The 19,528-nt window shown below is 40.8% G+C and overlaps 1 protein-coding gene and 1 long non-coding RNA gene across 6 annotated transcripts in view; one reads left to right on the top strand and one right to left on the bottom strand.

Moving 5' to 3' along the window:
* The window catches only part of LOC100747447, a 132,283-nt gene that overhangs the window by 11,355 nt on the left and 101,400 nt on the right, over positions 1-19,528 (bottom strand). The window lies entirely within an intron of this gene.
* On the top strand, positions 4,253-18,927 carry LOC112212810. Its single transcript, XR_002946634.2, has 3 exons — positions 4,253-5,288; positions 17,171-17,377; positions 17,478-18,927. It is a non-coding gene; the product is annotated as an uncharacterized LOC112212810 (long non-coding RNA).

Below are 19,528 nucleotides of genomic sequence, written 5' to 3'. Positions count from 1 at the left end.
GGCGGGGGGTGGGGAGAAAAAAAGGAAAGTCGGCTACTGGGAGTAGAAAAGATACGGAACTGTAAAAACATTAGACGTTTCTTTGACGCCCGTCACTGTGTGCCACCAACGACGCCATTATTTCACTCTTGTATTTCCTTTCGTTCGAACCTTCGTTTGCCTCCTTTTGCTCGTCGCGTATTATAACTCTGAATTGCTTTTGAGAATAGATGAAATAACTAAAGGCCATACATATATGAATTTTAAAGATCACAGTTTTATGGGTAAAACCCATTTTTTTTAAATATTTGTTTAACACAAAACCGTGTATTTCCAAAGAAATTCCCATTTCTTCATAACTTTCCAAGTTTTATTTTTACTTTTATTGTTTAAATACTTGGCTAAAGCATCACTTGAGTAGTGAATTAAATACTACAATAAGTACCTGGGAATTTTTTCAGATTTCCAAAGTCCAACATGATAAGAAATCAGGCCAGGGACTGAGAGACCCATGATGCTGATCCTGTTAATGAAAAAAAAGAAACTATATTGCCGACGGAGGGTTAAAAAGATTGCACTTGTGCGAGATTAAAAATATCCTGTGTTCTACGTGGGAAATAAAAGGAAATTTCTATCAGGTATACACAGTAACAAGTAACTATATTTGAAAAATATTCGACGCAAAAGCGAATAAAGAATCTTCCAACGTTGCATACAATTATCAAAACTTCTCTAATTCCCGTTTTTTGGCAAAGTCATTACTTTGCGAATGGCCAAGAACGCCTACTCGAGTGCAATAATTTCGACGCTAAACTCCGTCAGTGGCTACGTGCTACGTGTCGCATAAACGTCACTTTCTAACCGAAAAATTCCTTTGTCAACAGTTTCTCGGTCGACTCCTTATCGAAGAATCAATCTCGCGTCCAAGTGTTCCCGTGTAAGCAAGAGGAAGGGTTCTCCGGTTTCACTTCGACTCACACCACCGCGGCACACGCTGTTGCCGCTCTCTCGTCCCTCTGCCTGTACTAAACCAAAGAAGAAGTCGAAACCAAATCGTCGTACGCTCGTCTGAAAGGTTCCTAGTCCTTTAGGAGTCGAGGTTGGTCGATCGTTTCGATTAGAAGAAAAAGAAAAGAAAAAAAGAAGAAGAGAAGATAAAGAAGAAAAGAAAGAAAAAATGAAGAGGAAGGAGGGTGAGGTGAAATAACGAGTACCGGCTGAGAACGTCGCGAAATATGATTCATTCCTGTTCCGTTACCAATGATAACTCATGCATATTGAACGGCAGGGGGTCTGATTTGTTCTGTGAGTCAGTCATTGCACGCGTCGCGGCGCCTGCACCGTGTCACGCCGTCGCTCCAGGCTCGTGTATTGGTATACCAGGAACGGGGATGAATAAGGGCGCGCAGGGTCGCTTTTATCGAGCCTGGATCGCCTGAGCACTTTAACTTTCAAACAGAAAGAGAGAGAGATAGAGAGAGAGAGAGAGAATCGGTGCGCCTCCGACGTCGTCGTTAATTAGGTCGGCGACGACGTACCTCCTTACCTAACCTTCGATATTATTCCAACGAACGCGAAGCAATTCCGATTTGCCTGATAAACGGTGAACATTGGCCGGAGCCTGGGCAAAATTCTCCTAATTACGCGTCCGACCGAGCCTATTCTACCTGTGGTTCGGATCGATTCTGATTGATCCTTAAACCGATAGATTGCACCGTACGTACAGTGTAGTGTCGGTTATTCGAGTCCCGTTTAACCGAACTTCCGTATTATCCGAAGTGCCCCGAACTTTACCGTAGCTTTGTTCTTTCTTTGCTTTTTTTCCTTTTTTTCCCCCTCACTTTTTTGTTCCAAATTTTAACACGAAAAGTATGAAAGCATAAATACAGTCGGGTATCGAGAAAGCAATTAAATCAAACTTTCAACCGATTGAATAATCAATTAAACCCAAATACACGATTATGTTATTAAAATGTTTTTTACGAGTTTATTGTACGGTTCGTGGAAGCTAACAAAGTTCCCCGCATTATCCGAGGTAGGTACGGTCCACATCACTTCGGATAATAATCGAGCTTCTTCTCTACACGTGGATGATTTTCTCGATGGTCTATTACTGCCCTCGTTGCTCCCTCGTTTTGGCCTCTGTTAATGAAATAAACTCGGCTCCAGAAGATTCTGGAAATCCTCTCGACTATCGGATTTGATCATGTGGATTTTGGCTCCGGCTGTTTGACTTGGGTTTTGGCACGGGTGGGGTCCGTGAGCGGAGTGTTGGAATCTTTGCTCGAAGTCATTATATCAGGCAGAAGGCGAAGAAGGGCTTCTTCCTGCAAGCCCTGTTACACTTCTACGTCCTCAAATTCATTTACACAGCGGTTAACGAAACTTGAAATCCCTAATTTACACGCTCGAGGCCAAGAACTCAGTCGTTTTTGCACTTAGGACATTTCAGAGATCTACTTTATCTGCCAATTATTGGACTGCAATTGAAATTAAGCAAAAAATGAACCAGTCATTTTATGGAAAAATAAATTACAGTTCTAGAAAACACCGAAAGTGCTAAAATTAAAGAGTTCTGATCTTTTTGTTGGAAAATATTCCACGTACCAATGAAATATGCAAATAAAATAGAAAAATGCAAGTGTCGATAAACGTTAGTTATTTGTCCCTTGACCCTTTGTCCATATGATCCATCTAAACGAATGGAACCCTGAGTTTTCTCTGCAACTAAGACGTGCCACGTACGGACTTTCTTCCAGATACATTTTTCTTTGCGAGTGAATTTTTGGAGAATTTTTAACCGGCAGAATGGTGGAAGAGGAAGCTTGCTTGAAGCAACTGACTTGTTCCGCTTTATTACCTTCATTGTTCGGGTCTCTGTTGGTAAAACAAACGCCGAATAGCGCGAATAATCCATTTCAGCTTGCACGAGGCCAGACCTGCTCTCTGGGCTTCTGACTATGCTCGTGTGGATTTTGCTTTTTGCTGTTTGACTAGTCGCAGAGGACTTTTTCCATGGTAAATCTGGCGCACGAAAGCGAACATTGGAATCTTTGCTGGCAGTCATTAAATCAAGAGAGCACCGTGTAACACGAGTTCCTCCATCAAATGAGACAGGACTAGTTCCTGCGACTCCTGTTACGTTTCTGATTACCCAAATTCGTCCGCACAGTGGTTAACGAAACGCAGAATCTCTCGTTAATCGCGTAGAATTAATCTTGCAAGTAGATACAAAGACTAAGCGAAGCCAGCAAGAGAAAGAGACGGAGAGAGAAAGTTAGCTATCCGTAGCTAGTAGTTTCCTTTGTCATGCAACATCAAAGGTCAAACTTGCAGTTGATGGAATCTGTGCTTGATGTGGCTCTCAAGGAATTGTCATCCCAAGTACCCCCCTCCCCCCACCCCTCTCTGCGTCTCTTTCATCTATCAGCCGTTCTGATTAAGCGAACCATTCTGTCGACCAAAGTCAAGGGGGCTAATTAATCCATCGAACGAACGCGATAAACGCGGAGATTCGGACTGTCGACCAGCGTGGCGCGTCTCTGTTACCACGGGACAAACCTTTCGGATTATACGCGGATACGAGCCACACGGGCGCCATCTTAATCCAGGCTGGAGGCCTTTAAAGCGATCAGACACGGGTGGCACGTATCGAATGAGAGAAAAAAAAAAGAAAGAGCGAGAGAAAAAGACGAGAAATCCGTGTGGACAATTGGATCTCTCCAGGATCGTGTCTCCCCAGAGGAAGCCCTGCTCTTTCGTCGAAGGGTCGGTGAAACGAGAAATGAAACGCGGCCCATGCACAGAATAGGGAAGCTGGAGAGAGAGAGAGAGAGAGAGAGAGAGAGAGAGAGAGAGAGAGAGAGAGAGAGAGAGAGAGAGAGAGAGAGAGAGAGAGAGAGAGAGAGAGAGAGAGAGAGAGAGAGAGAGAGAGAGAGAGAGAGAGAGAGAGAGAGAGAGAGAGAGAGAGAGAGAGAGAGAGAGAGAGAGAGAGAGAGAGAGAGAGAGAGAGAGAGAGAGAGAGAGAGAGAGAGAGAGAGAGAGAGAGAGAGAGAGAGAGAGAGAGAGAGAGAGAGAGAGAGAGAGAGAGAGAGAGAGAGAGAGAGAGAGAGAGAGAGAGAGAGAGAGAGAGAGAGAGAGAGAGAGAGAGAGAGAGAGAGAGAGAGAGAGAGAGAGAGAGAGAGAGAGAGAGAGAGAGAGAGAGAGAGAGAGAGATAAAGTGTATGTGTGTGTGTGTGTGTGTGTGTGCGCGCGCGTGAGAGAGAGAGAGAGAAAGAGAGAAAAAGAGTAGAAAGAGGGGAAAAAAGGAATCTCGCAGGTGTCATCGCGGTAACCCCATCGGTGTCTGGACAGTCGGTTAATTTCGTCGTGGTGTTGTTTTACGGAAATCGTACACGTACGTTCCATGAGCGAAGCCAACTAAATGCCAGCCAGCATCGGCTACCTGCTACCGTTTGTCCATTGCAAAGGGCAAACGGTGTCGTATGTCTTGAGTTACGAGATCGTGGCAATGAGAACCTTCGATGACAAAAGGAGACACGCGAGTGTTTACTGTCGGCGGTCTTCGACATCGTCTTACGTTTCCACATCGTGGCTAACAGCGGTATCAGGTTACTAAACGAGTTGTTTTTATCGTCGAAACGCTTCGGCTCGGTTCCATAAGGATACGTCTTGTTTATGTTATTGAGTTGGCAACTAAGTGATTGCGGACAATATCATTTGGTGGTAATGACGAAATCCGCAATCACTTAGTTGCCATGCCAATACTATCGAATCTTCGATGGTCGACGAAACGAATGAAACGAATAGTCGTGGAGGACGGACGCTGTAAGTGACAGAATCGAATGATTTCGATGGTTTTTATTGCCAACCCAATAACATCTTCGATAATCCGTAAGCATCGTCCAGCGTGTACCCACGCCGCTGAAAGTCTACAAAGTGAAAAGCTCGGTGACGACTGCGAGTCACAGACTGGGAGTGAGTGAATCGATCGAAGAGAAGAGGAGGGAGGTGTATCGATATCGGGGGAAACCATAAGTCGAGAGAGAAAACGAGAAGCTCCATCGGGTCTTTTTTACCCTCCAATTCGCCTCACGCGCCCTTTGGTCACGTGTGGCCGTGGAACAGGAAAGAAAAAAGGAAGAAAGGAGACGTTTTAATAATAGTAATAAACGACACCAGAGATAGGGTGGGTCTCGGTTTCCTTCTTCGTTGCGAGATCGATGACCGTTTCGTGGGACATGGTAAATTTATGTGCGGCCATAGGGGAAACCGCTGGTGAACGTGCACTTTTCAAGCCAAATAAGCAGGTATGTGCTGCCGATAGAGGGAATGTGACGAGTTTATAAACTAATCCATCGAGTGGATCCCAAGGATTGGCTGTGTAAGATCTGATATAGCAATATCGAACGAATTTTATACGTTGAACAATCAAATTAGAATAATTGTTAGTTCCACATATAGTTGTACATATTTAGCAAGCTATTTTTATATTTTTTTTTCTAGAAGTAACTGTACTTCTTAACACTTAGCCAACCGAATGGGGAGATCTTTTTTTTTTACTATTATCATTATTTTACTATTGTTATTGTTTAGCTGAATTGTGCCCAGTTAATTGCGCCACTTTTTCTGCTTTTATAAAGTGCGGTATATAATGAAATACACCAATCTGGTGGTGTTAAAATTAATTAAAAAGTTACAATATCAGTTATGACTAAATAAAGTTATAACATAAACGATACTACACTGTAAAAAAATATTAAAATGCATTGTAAATTTGTAATTTCACGTTCAAGTCGTGTTATAAATATTTATCATTGGACACTATACCAATGGCGATGTCAGTAGCAAACTTCGTGTAAAAATACACGCTTCGTTGTCGTCATGTGAAATTTTTAGAAGCGGCCTGGTAATTATTATTTTGCTTCTACACTTTGTCCCGCTATCCAATTACTTCGCCTACTTAATCTCTGCTTCTCGATAATCTCACTACACGACTGCACACAAAGGATCCTCGCTGTTCGTTCTAAAGCAAACGAATACAATAGAATTCACAACGAATCGATCGACTGTGACAATATCCTGGACAATGGCAAGGTCAAACTTGTCGCACGAGCTCTATCGATTCTTCGTTTATCTATCGGTGATCTAACTTGGATCGTGGTCGATTCAAAACACGGAACGAGAACAATTCCGTTGTACCGGTTGGCAACTAAGTGATTGTCATTACCACCTAATGATAAAATCCACAATCACTTAGTTGCCAACCCAATAGAAGACACGTAAGCTCGAAGGGTAAAGTGTACGGAACCGTACATCGGGGCACTCAGATTAGGCTGCAACGATTCCGCATACCGCGGCCTCGTTCTCCTGCAATAATTAACTCTTTAACTATGTAATTAGTTCTAGAGAGCAGCACGATACTCGATAACGCGTTACAATCACCGAGGCAACTTCCCTACCTCTATTAAAATAATATTTTCACCGATCTGTGTCAACCCCATCCTTTTGCTCGTTGCTCCAGCAACGACCAAGATCCCGCAGATTCGCATTCGAATCGTTTCCAAGCCGAAGGGCACGAGGTATTCGGGTTAACCGTCGCTTATCCCGCCACTGTTCCCAAGTGTCCTCTCATCAAACAGCTCGCAGCTGTTCAAAATTTGACAACGCCGATTTTTCAGATCGAAAATCTTCCAGTATGAAATTTTCCTTGGACCACGTTTCCCCGATAGGATTTTACCCAGAAGACGCAAGTTTTCGCCAAATCGACCAGACTGTTTCGAAGTTTTGGTCGCTGCCGTGAAGCGACGTTAGGCTACGTTGGTTGTAGGAATTTGTAAACGTAGAAAATTGATAGGATTCGACGACGCTGATAATTAGGTCGAAGGACGAACGACGCGAGTACCAAAACTCGCACTTTTCTTTCCGTCGGAAATCCTCGTTTCTATTGTTCGAGTTATTTTGTAGGTTAGAAAGAAGAAGCTCGCCAACGATGACTCGAATTTCTTTTTTCTGTTAAATCTAATTGTTCTAATAGACAGATAATTGGCTATAAGGATATACATTGCTAGAAATTAGCGTAATAATAATTGCAAAAATTAATTACGAACATTTATAAATTGCTCGATGATTCGCGAACCAGCAGCCTGTCACATTCGCTCAGCGTTGGACACGAAATTTGCAGAAATCTGCCCTCGTTAAATTTGTTGAAAAATTAACTAAAATTATCCATCTGCTATCGACTAATGTCCAAAGAATATAAAAGACGAATGAATATTCCATTCGGTATTCGAAACGACCATTAGGCCATCTACTTCTGTTACGATGTATACGTACATTGGCGTAAAATGGAAGGGCGTTATGGCGGTTGTCGTGATAAAAGGGCAAGAAAACAGAGGTCTGCTCTTTTTTGCGGCTTCAGTTCGAATTCCATCGGGGAAGAACACGTTTTTTCACTTTTTTCTCTTTGTAGAATTTCTCGCTTCTGTCACCTAATATAGTTTAGCCTAACCTATACGAAGCGAATCGTACAACATAACCTCTTCCATTATTTTTGTTCTTAGCCAAGCGATCGATACGTTTTTTGCCACAAAATGATACGAGCCTGTCGACGAACCTCCACGCTGACGATTTTGTGTCCTTTCTTTTTATGTCCCTCTGTTAATATCGTAAGTGGGTTCCAGCGAAGTGTCTACAGTTTATGTTCGATATATCGGGTGTCCCGTTTGAAGTTTCGCACGCAGTTATCTTCCACGGAAGCTATAGGTCGTTTCAAAAAGTGTCTCGAACGAAACTTGACCTGTTTCGAGTGGAACGTCTTATGGTGGTTAGAAATCTCCTTTGGGCGACTGTGCTTCTCAGATTTCAGAGTGGTCTTTGTTTTATTTTTTATCCGTAACTGTATCTTTTTTACTTAGTTGTTTCGCGACGAGTTCATCGACCTACCGAGCAGAGTCGTGCAATACCGACCGAAATTAGTGCTGGCTTTTTACACTGGATGTTAATTAACAACTTTATTTGAACGAACAAACGAATATAACAATTTCTTGTAACATACTTCGGAGCCATGTCGTTTATTTTATTGCTTTTGGCTGTTCTGACACGTTAATCGTGTACTTTATATTGATAGTGCTACATCAGACTGTTAAAAGTTACTTTCTAGGGTTAATATTTTGTTCCTTAGTTAAGTAAGCGATTTTGTTCTATTATATAGTCTATTAAGTTTTGTTAGCAGTTTTGCAATTTTCTTTGTATATATATTATATATAACGTTCTACAACGTTCCCGCGTGTTTGTTAGTATCGACTATCCAACCGTCGATCGGCACGATCGAAACCTTCTTTATCTGTAGGTTCAATCTGTTGGCGATTGAAATTAAATTAGATGTTCATTTAACCTCTCTTTTACCTTTCGCCAAGGAGAAACGTCTGAAATTTTAAAACAGAAAAAAGTAAAATGGGCAGAGGCGAACACGAATGCAGCTTTCAAGCTACTCGTCGAAAATAAAATGGCTCAGAGACGGCTGAACACCCGTCGGATGACCAAGAAAGTATTAATTATTTCACTTGCAATATATGGGAAAATAAAATTCGAATAAAAATCTATATTTAGAAGAATCAACCAATTAAATAATTGACCGGTATTGGACGATAATTTTAAGCGGGACATTTCAAATGCGTAATTTCGTAAGACGTCCAAATATAAAGTAAATAACCTTTATCATCTTAATAATCTTTATTGATTCGTCGATGGACGAAGATCACGCAACTGGTCTTTCCAATATTAACACCCTTAGTTACGCTTCACGAATCTCCATGACAAAAGCGCTCTTATAATTCAAGACCGCATGAATATTAAGTAGTCCAAATCGAATCTCGTAATAGGCAGAAAAGCGAGGGTGAAGTTTCGGGAGGGGAGAGGGGGCGGGGTCCAGCGAATGGCGAACTCGCCATATAGGAGCGTGGCACGAGGATCTCTAGAAATTCCGAAATCTCACTGTAGAGCACGTCCCATGTGTCGACGACCCTCGACGCGTTACGTGTCAGCTCGCAACACCCTTTATTACTCGTCACCGTTTAAGCGGTCGAAAGCACGCGACGTCTTCCCCGTTATTACCGCGAGACGTCGCAGGGAAAACTTTGGAACGCGCGAGAAATTGTATCGTCTCGTTGTGTCTGTCTCGTCGTTCGCCTCTTTCGAGTCGGAGAAAAATTGTCGTTCTTCTGGTGACTGGTTGCTTGTACAATTATATGAGATTTGTATAGGTTAGGTGTCGAACTGGCGGCGCCTTCCTTCTCCTCTTCGCGTGTTCGTTATTTTCACAACTCAATGTGCCCCTCGTCGTGTGTCAAATTGGAATAATGGTAAAACGTCAATAAATAAAAGTATGAATAATTGATTTTGCTCTTTGTCATTCGCATACATTCACATTAATTTTCCTTCGGAAGTATCGGATTTCAATCGCACGTCAAAGTCGACAAGTTTCAGAAAAATTGCTCTATAAATAGCCGAATAACATAATCCTTTATCGGAAAAATCTGGCGTCGAATCGACACGAGAGACGAGTGAGACACACGTATATACAGGGTGGTTGGTAACTGGTGGTACGAGCGGAAACGGGGTGATTCTACGCGAAAAAAGAAGTGGAAAATATAGAATAACAATTTTTCGTTCGAGGCTTTGTTTTCGAGAAAATCGACTTTGAATTTTCGCTCGGTACGCCTGCACTTTATCGCGTCTCGTTATAACGGATCTCACTGTAGATCGTTGTCTCGATGGAAAAATTAAAAAAGAAAAAAAAATTTTTTTTTTCTATATTTTCGACTTCTTTTTTCACGTAGAATCATCCCCTTTCCGCTTGTACCGCCAATTACCAACCACCCTGTATAATGGTTACTAGCTTGTTCATAGTGAGGTTAGGTTGGAGTTACGTATACTATATCTAGTAGTATAAGGGACTCATATCTTCATATGAGGGACTTATATAGATGTGTGTATGTATATGTAGATGTAGCTAGCCTGCTCATGGTGGGGGAATCGGTTAACTGAGAGTAGAACTGATAGTCAGACTCCTGGATAAGCTCGACGCTTCTGGATAATCAGTGATTCGGTAGAAATTGTCTGGTTGGATCACATTTTTAAACGTATCTTGGAACACGCAAGATCTATGTTAGAACTATTTTAATCTAGCTTCGACAGATTACTGCTGGAAAGTGTCAGGACATTTATTTAATTTTGGCTAAATGTACCTTTATTTCCAGAATTATGAACCAACTAATCCGCTATGACAATATATACATTGTTGAACATTTTGGAATAATAATTAGGTTCTAATATAGATCAGATATCGATCAGACCCAACGTTAGTTTCTATAGATTTCAGAGTAACACAGACTTAAAGCAGACCTAACTGAAGATCCAACTGAGATTCTATGTAGACATAATTCAGATCTGACAGCATATATACTTAGCTCTGTCTTGAAAATTCTAACGTGGATTTAACATAAATTTACCATAAATAACAGACTCACTATATAAATAGATATAATTTAAAGTCAAATCTAATATAAACTCGGTACAGGTTTATCCCAAACTTGAGTCTCTAACTTAGAGACTAACGCTAATAGGCGACTAATACAAAGCTAGTCATGAGTCAGATATAATTCAGACCAAATGGAACTCTAATTCGAACTTAACTCAAGCCTAGTACAGCTTTACACTATAATTTCGTGTCCGGAATAAACACGGCATAGCTTAACACTCTAACGTGGTCTCTAACGTAAACCTAACATCCCATAAACCATAAGTCTACCACTGTAACCCAGACCTAACATTGTGATTCAGACCTAATCTAGATCAAACATCGTAACTTGACCATTGAACAAACTCTAGATTCTAATCCCGGGGTGATTCTACGCGAAAAAAGAAGTGGAAAATATAGAATAACAATTTTTCGTTCGAGGCTTTGTTTTCGAGAAAATCGACTTTGAATTTTCGCTCGGTACGCCTGCACTTTATCGCGTCTCGTTATAACGGATCTCACTGTAGATCGTTGTCTCGATGGAAAAATTAAAAAAGAAAAAAAAATTTTTTTTTTCTATATTTTCGACTTCTTTTTTCACGTAGAATCATCCCCTTTCCGCTTGTACCGCCAATTACCAACCACCCTGTATAATGGTTACTAGCTTGTTCATAGTGAGGTTAGGTTGGAGTTACGTATACTATATCTAGTAGTATAAGGGACTCATATCTTCATATGAGGGACTTATATAGATGTGTGTATGTATATGTAGATGTAGCTAGCCTGCTCATGGTGGGGGAATCGGTTAACTGAGAGTAGAACTGATAGTCAGACTCCTGGATAAGCTCGACGCTTCTGGATAATCAGTGATTCGGTAGAAATTGTCTGGTTGGATCACATTTTTAAACGTATCTTGGAACACGCAAGATCTATGTTAGAACTATTTTAATCTAGCTTCGACAGATTACTGCTGGAAAGTGTCAGGACATTTATTTAATTTTGGCTAAATGTACCTTTATTTCCAGAATTATGAACCAACTAATCCGCTATGACAATATATACATTGTTGAACATTTTGGAATAATAATTAGGTTCTAATATAGATCAGATATCGATCAGACCCAACGTTAGTTTCTATAGATTTCAGAGTAACACAGACTTAAAGCAGACCTAACTGAAGATCCAACTGAGATTCTATGTAGACATAATTCAGATCTGACAGCATATATACTTAGCTCTGTCTTGAAAATTCTAACGTGGATTTAACATAAATTTACCATAAATAACAGACTCACTATATAAATAGATATAATTTAAAGTCAAATCTAATATAAACTCGGTACAGGTTTATCCCAAACTTGAGTCTCTAACTTAGAGACTAACGCTAATAGGCGACTAATACAAAGCTAGTCATGAGTCAGATATAATTCAGACCAAATGGAACTCTAATTCGAACTTAACTCAAGCCTAGTACAGCTTTACACTATAATTTCGTGTCCGGAATAAACACGGCATAGCTTAACACTCTAACGTGGTCTCTAACGTAAACCTAACATCCCATAAACCATAAGTCTACCACTGTAACCCAGACCTAACATTGTGATTCAGACCTAATCTAGATCAAACATCGTAACTTGACCATTGAACAAACTCTAGATTCTAATCCGCGTCAATGTAAGTTACCTCGAGTTAAAACAAGACCTAATGCTACGAGACAGTGAAGTGGGCTAAGATTATTCGGTGGAACCGTTGGAAGAACTATTTCGATCGGTCGTGTACGATATTAAATGGTGGCTTCCTACCCGCAGCATTTATTATTCCGTGATTTTTATCGGTGTATAAATGACTCACTCGATACTTCCTAGCCGGGAAGGAGGAAAAAAAGGAGCGTGACTCAGTCGTGGCTCGTTTTTCCCCGCCCTGGCAATTCGGTCAGCCCTCCGGCGTTCCGCTAAAACGATAATAACGCCTAGTAAAAACGGCAATACCGATCGAGTATCGGTGGACCTATATCCGATTAGGTGTTCCGAGACGAAGTGCGTGAAACGACCGCTAGAAACGTCCAGTGGATCACGTTGCACTATCTCATAAACTAGATAAAGCATAGATATACAATTCTTTTTGTTCCTGTCCCACGGTTTCTAGGGATTTCGCAGTTTTTTTTCTACCAAGAGAAGTTTTTACAGGAATGGAGAAATTTGTTACCGAGAAATATTTTTATGGGGTTTCAGAATTTCTACGTCATTTCAACTTCGTTTTCTTCCGCTTTTCCTACCAAGAAATTATTTATGAAACATAAGGTTTCTTTTTTAAAGGTACGAGACCGCACACAGGTTTTGCGAATTTTTCATGTATTCCATACTTCCAATTTTTGTTTCACCCCAATCCTCCCTTTCTTTTCGAGTCGATTTGAATCCCAATACGAACGTTACCGCAGAATGGAATAAAATTTTTATATCGAGGCAGATTACTGAATTATAAACGTGCCGATATGCTAAAATATTCTTGGAATAAATATTGTAAATGTCATGTTATATGGAATATTAAATGTTACGAATAATTTATCAGAGAATCAGTACATGACGATCGAAAATCAGGTAAATCAATATTCATCAACGAAGAATAATTACGATTCCTATAAAAATTCCCTCCATAATAGGAAGTATAAATAATCTGTATAAATATTACCGTGCAAACACATTCGACGATTCATATATTCGAAAATTTCGCCAGAACCGTTCGGATATTTTTCAATAATTTACAAATCCGTTTCATCTTTGCTTTAAACACGTTGTTCGTGTAAAATCCCATAAAAGGCATTAAACGCAAGCTTCTTATCCAACTTACTAACATAGTCGTACCTAATTTACTAGATTCGAACCCAGTCGGTCAATGTAGAAGCCTACTTTTGCAACGTACTAAGCTCCATTAACGATATATATATATATCAAACTCAAAGTATAGCGAAAACAGATTGGGGTAACAGATTTATCCGGCAGATTGGACAATTGTCGCGTGTTTGAATATGAATAAATATGGAAAATAGACTTAAGTCGTTTAAAGCCAGTTCGATCAATTTTCTTTTTCCCCTTCGATCGTTTCTTTTCCTCTATTTTTATTTAATTCCACAACGAATCTTTTTCTCTTTTTCTCACGGATTTCGCGTCCCTCTTTTACATTGGTCTGATATCGAATCACGCTGCCCATAAATTCCACCGGCATTATTTAATTAAAGCCCTTGCCGCTGTGTAATTTATATATTTATGCTCGGTGCTTTTATTTAAGGGATCTTATTTATTGGGCCACGAGTTTGTAGGCTGGGAAAATTATCGATATTTTTTTATCCCACCCCTCCCTACCTTCGCCTCTTGGTCTTTCGATTTTCGGTCGTTAAACGCTCGCCAATGTTATCCAATTGGGAACAGTCGTAACTGCGTAGAGTTTTCGAAACAAATCCAAACGCGCGAAGTAATTTTCGGAGGCTTCGTTATACGCGACCTCGTTTTTCAAATGTTTTTTTCATAGATTCCGCGGCGCGTTTGTTAGGTACAAAATTTGGTTGACTCGTTGAGCAACAAGCACTGAAACAGTTTAGAACAGTTTGGAATACCGTGAAAGTCGTGTAAAATCTAAAAAACCGTGCGGTATCCATAAGAAAAAAAAAAAGTACTAAAATCAAAAGAAATAGGTTAATTATAAGAAACTATACAGCGTTTCTTTCATAGTAAAAAAATTTTCTTCGACCCGTACACTAGAGTACACTTCCGGTTGAGAACTTCCGGTAGGATAGCGGAAGGGTTAAGGATCGGTGGAATTCGGTTCGATTTAAATGTCAAATGAAACCCGGTAGCGAGACCGTCTTATCGGCTGATCCTTTAAGCAGACATTTAAATCTCCTGTCTTTCGTATCCGGGGCCCGATTGTTCGGCTCTTTGCCCGTTGTTAGCTCTTAATCGCGCGTCTCGATTGGCCCGCGCGCGACTCTAAATCCCACCGTTGAAGAATTAAACCGTGACGCGTTTCCTTCGGGGGATTAATCCGTCGACCAGCTTTGCGAAAAACTTCAATCCCCGGGTAATCGTCCGACCACGGGACAGGCTACGACTTCCGACGAATTACCAACGAATCTTTACCCTGTCGGAGCTAATCGAACCTTAAGTTAGAAGTGAATTCACCTGGATCGATATCGAACGCTGGAAAAAGTCACTAGATCAGATTACCGACCGAGCCTTCATAGGGATGTAGGCACTATTTGATCCTATTAGTTAATCACCCTGCTAGATTATACTCTGCGCTAGTGGTTTCTAATCATTTTTGAATCACGTCATCGATTTAAGAGAGCTAAATTGATTCATATTAAAGCGACAGTCAGGTAACCTAACCTAAAATTGCTGGATCATATATGCGGTAAGTCAGAGATATAAATGTAGTCCATCTCTTATACGATATCGGATACTGAAAAATGTCACTAGACTAGATTATCGAACGAATCTTATTTTTTCGAGCTGAAAACGGGAGGGGGGCGGCTTGTAACCTAACCTAATCTGATATCACTTTGATTAGACACTGTTTCTCAGACTAAAAAGATAGGAGGAAGTTTAATCTATGAAGAAACGTCGCAATCTTATTAGAATTTTGTCTGTACCTTCTACGGAGGAAGAAGATATTTAATATGACTTTAATACTCTCTACCATTGGATTAGAAAAAAATGCCATTTTTCTAGATGAAAAGAAGGGAGTACCAGTGGCCATTTTCATCGAACAATTCGACGATTCCATTTGTCCCAGGTAGCCGTCATTCGTTCACTTACGGTGCAGTCGGTTTATCATAACAAAAGTTTCTCGATAAAAATTCCCCCAGGCGACGCGAGACTCCAGCTATCCCGTTTTTATTTATTCACAGCGTTCCCCCTCTAATTGCGCCTTCCTCGGATATTACGCATTCATGCCTCGAAAGATGCTTGGAATATCTGAAGATATCCAGAGATTACGCGATGCTGGAAAACGGACGAACCGCTCGACGATTCCGCGGCTTTAGCTAATACGGCTGAAACCGTATTATCGAACCGACAGAACGGCAGGCGTCTTGGATTCTTTGAGAAATATCTGACGTATCATCGCAGATTTATCCGAGCATTGCTGAAGAAAAGATTCGGTGCAGCTTTACCGATGTGCCTGTACATCTACGAGAAAATTATTAGGAGAAATTGAGATTTTTGGTGGTTAAATTATTCTTCTTCTTTAAAGAATATTATATGTACTTGGATATATATATATATATATAGTGTGTCTGGGAATTTTTTAATAGGAGGATTATTAAAAAATTCGACTTATATGTGACTTATTTAAATATTGGTACTTTTGAGGAATAGCTAGAGAAATTTATTTAGCCAGCAGAGGTTAAATTTCGGGGAAAAAAGAACGTGAATCGATAACGCGAATTGAACTCAGTCAAGGGAAACCTCTAACCTGTCTAGGAAAAAATGAAAAGAAAAAAAAAACTAGACGTCGTTTTGAGCCCAGTCTCGAAATTAGGTTTCGTTTCCAAGTACAGCAGTGACAACCAATCGTCTTGGGATCGTGTTTGATAAGCCATCTAGAAAATCCCTAGTGTTTTTCTTTTACGTTAGATTTATACAAGACAACAAAGATCCTAACCTGACACGGAATATCGAGATTCCGAACTCTGTAGTCTGCCAAGATAATCATGTTATCTGTCACTCCACAAAGCCACATTTAAGAACTCCTATATAGCTATATCGACTGTAAACTGACAAGGCAGAGTCTCAACCAGCTATCGGGGAATTCCAGTAGTAATTAACTCTCCGCCATCTTGAGGATTATACTTAGACGTTTTAAACCATCTACCCGGCCGAGACTCTTTCGACCATCGACAGAGGATCGTTTACAAACTTCTCTCGAAGTGAAATGAGGCTCGTACTCGAGTCTGAATAAATGCAAACCGGAGCTTAAGGAACTTTAGCTATAAATCTGAAAAAAAAGAACGTCTTCATTCGAGGTATCGGCAATATTTCTGAGGATGCTTCTTTCTGATTTTTAACGAAATCTGTCTGCTTGGATAATCGAGTGGCTCTTTAAAGAACCAGTACATTAGGGAAAGCTGGAAGAGAGGGGTGCCTAACCTCAAAAAGGGCTAGGTCTAAATTTGAATAAGAATGTTCGACAGTATCGTTAGAAGAAGCAAGAGGATTTTTGAAGGCGGAGAAGAGGTAGAATAGCGTGAATGGTCGACAATGGGGATCGATCGGAAATCGATAAAGACAAGGATAGAAGGACATATAACGTGTGTCGTTCTACCTGCGTGCGTCCATTGACGACGCGCGGCCGGCAACAATGCTAAATCACCGGATACGTCGCATCCGCCAAAACTTATCGTTCCACGGCTGGAGTTTCCTTCCTTCCTCCCCCTGTCCAACCTTCCAATCGAATTAGGATCCTATAATGGTCGACTGGTAAAACCTAACCTACGACCGTAATTTCGTTATACAGGATGTTTACGAAACGATGATCTATGTCTCATTAAGGGCGGATTCTCGTGTAACAACAATGAAAGCTAGTGATTTTTAAGAATCATTTCCAGACTAATTTTTGGTTATATTATATTTGATGTAGCGCATCCATTGTTGGTGTGCAGTATAGCACCTGTTACAGTCATCAGAATGCAAAGAGCTAATTTGTTGTAAAAAAAGCCTTCGAGGAGACACGGATGAACCGCTAAAATATCATGTTGATAGCGACAGATGAAGGTAAAACGAACTGCAGGAGCAGACTCGTTCATCGCCTGGAGTTGCTGCTGGAATCGAGGCTCAATTTCTCGTCGACGGGAGAAGAGTGTGGCGCTCCTCGTTGCTGGCACACGTATCTATTTACAATGGCTCTTTTCTTTCCTTCTCTTCCTTCTCCGGCATTGTACAGTTCCGTTTAATCCGCTCGGTGGCGCTCCATCGACTTTTTTCAGCCAAACCACCCACTCACACTAGGAAGGAACGACGACGTTGGCACGTCGCAACAGCCGAGTAACTGCAACGTAGCGCCGCAATCGGATCGGTAATTAAACCGGCGAACCGGGTATCCCCGGCAAACTGCAAAGCTTTTCCGGCTGGATGCCCATGGTTGGATGTAGGAAAAACAAAAAGGAATCTATTCCATTACACCGTCTGTTTGATGCCGGCTGGCTGTCCGCGCTAAATCGATCCCTTTGCTCCTTAGCCGTGTTCGTCGAAGTTTCCAAGGATCGAACGAGACCTTGCCTCGTGTTTGGCTAGATTCTCCCTTTTCTTTTAGATATTTTCACTTTGCTGATACGATTTTCTGTAAATGGTTTCCTTTAGCAATTATTGCGCGATAAATGGCTGTATACGAAGTGGACGATTAAAAAAGATAAGATCTGTTGTATCGGTAGTTTACCGAACGATTATCATCTATCGGTAACAGACGAACTTTTATTTAGACGGTTGAACAAAGAATTGTAAGAGATTGAGAAGCACTTTAAAGCGTAGTGCGAATTCGCACTCAACAAGAACAGACTAGGAAAGTAACGTATAGGAAAATCCCTAGTCTACACTATTCTAAAGTATCAATTAGTAAATCAATTTTATTTCCGATCTATCCACTTTAAGTATCTTCATACAGCAAATTAGTGCAAATTAGGTACATCAAATGTGTACAAGCGTAGAGACAAAAATACGATCGAGATGATTGCCAAGATGGTGGCCAAAGATGAACTTTGAGGTTAGGCGTGCTCCACCATCTTTCTCGCGAATAGTCCTTTTTTTCAAAGAATATTATTCTACTCCTTCGCGTGATAAATATGTATCGATAATAAAAGAAGGAAAATAAATTGTGGCAATAAATATGATTAATAGCGGACTTAATGTACTCGAGTAGAAAAGGCGGATTTTCACGAGTGGTAGTGAATGATATTTCACAGTTCTGATTCGTTTTAATGCATCGTGACAATGGTATACGCGTTCACAATAGAGCACGACCGTGGGGAGAATAGCCAGGAAAGCACAAAGGAAGCCACGGAATCACGTTAACGAAACGAGTAGGCTCGCTATATGGATGGCACAGACGAGTGGTCGAGCAGAGTTTGATTCCAAGTCCGCCACTCTCTATCTCTTTTTCACTGGCATTATCATATACTTAATCTATAAGCTTAACCTGTCCGATGATGGATGGAAGGTCTAGTTACGATCGTGTCATTCGCACGGAACGTTGCAACTAGCACGGTACCACTTTCGTTCATTTACCGTGAGGCGCTATCTATGCGAACATGGTAATCACGGGAGTCGCTCAAATGGCAGCGGAGATATCGATCTGTAGATCTAATTATACAGTACACCTATATATACTACAACTAAAAATTATATGAACAGTACATGTTACTAATGTATGAATTAATGACAAACCAACGAATAAAACATGAATTATTAATACAAAACTCTTATTGAAAATGGAGTCTCTAATCCGAGTGCGAAATAAATAGGAACGGTCGGTATGGCAGTGTTCATCCTGCGTAAAATTCCCTAAAAAGTATTAAGTGATTTTGGATATTATTCTTTCGCAACAGCCTCTTCATCCATTTGATAGGATCTTCTCTACTTTATCCATAGCTTGACAACGAAACGTGCCAATCTCTTTTATCGTACATCAACTTTGAGAGGTAAATTTTATCGAGCCATAATATTCTACGACAGCTCTAACGAAGAATGAAATTGCGTTGTAGAGAGAATAAAATGACCAAGAATCCTACTTTCGAGCGATAGTGTGCCTCGCTAGCTAGGGTAAGACAGTTGCACGTCAGATGTAACTAGTAGAGAAAGCTAATTAGTTAGATGTTACCAGCCATGTGATGGGATGTCGGTCTTTCGAATGAAATTGGCCACGCCTACCGGTCAGTCAAAGAAGCCTGCCTGCTCCTCGATATCATCGGAATGGATCGTACGTATACGTCACCACATAATCTCTCTGAGTGGAGGGAGATAAAAACGGTTGAAAATGGTTGCG

Source organism: Bombus impatiens, unplaced genomic scaffold (genome assembly GCF_000188095.3).
Source record: "Bombus impatiens unplaced genomic scaffold, BIMP_2.2 scf_0320, whole genome shotgun sequence".
In the NCBI taxonomy this organism is placed as follows: domain Eukaryota; kingdom Metazoa; phylum Arthropoda; class Insecta; order Hymenoptera; family Apidae; genus Bombus; species Bombus impatiens.
This window is presented reverse-complemented; position numbering and strand designations above follow the sequence as displayed.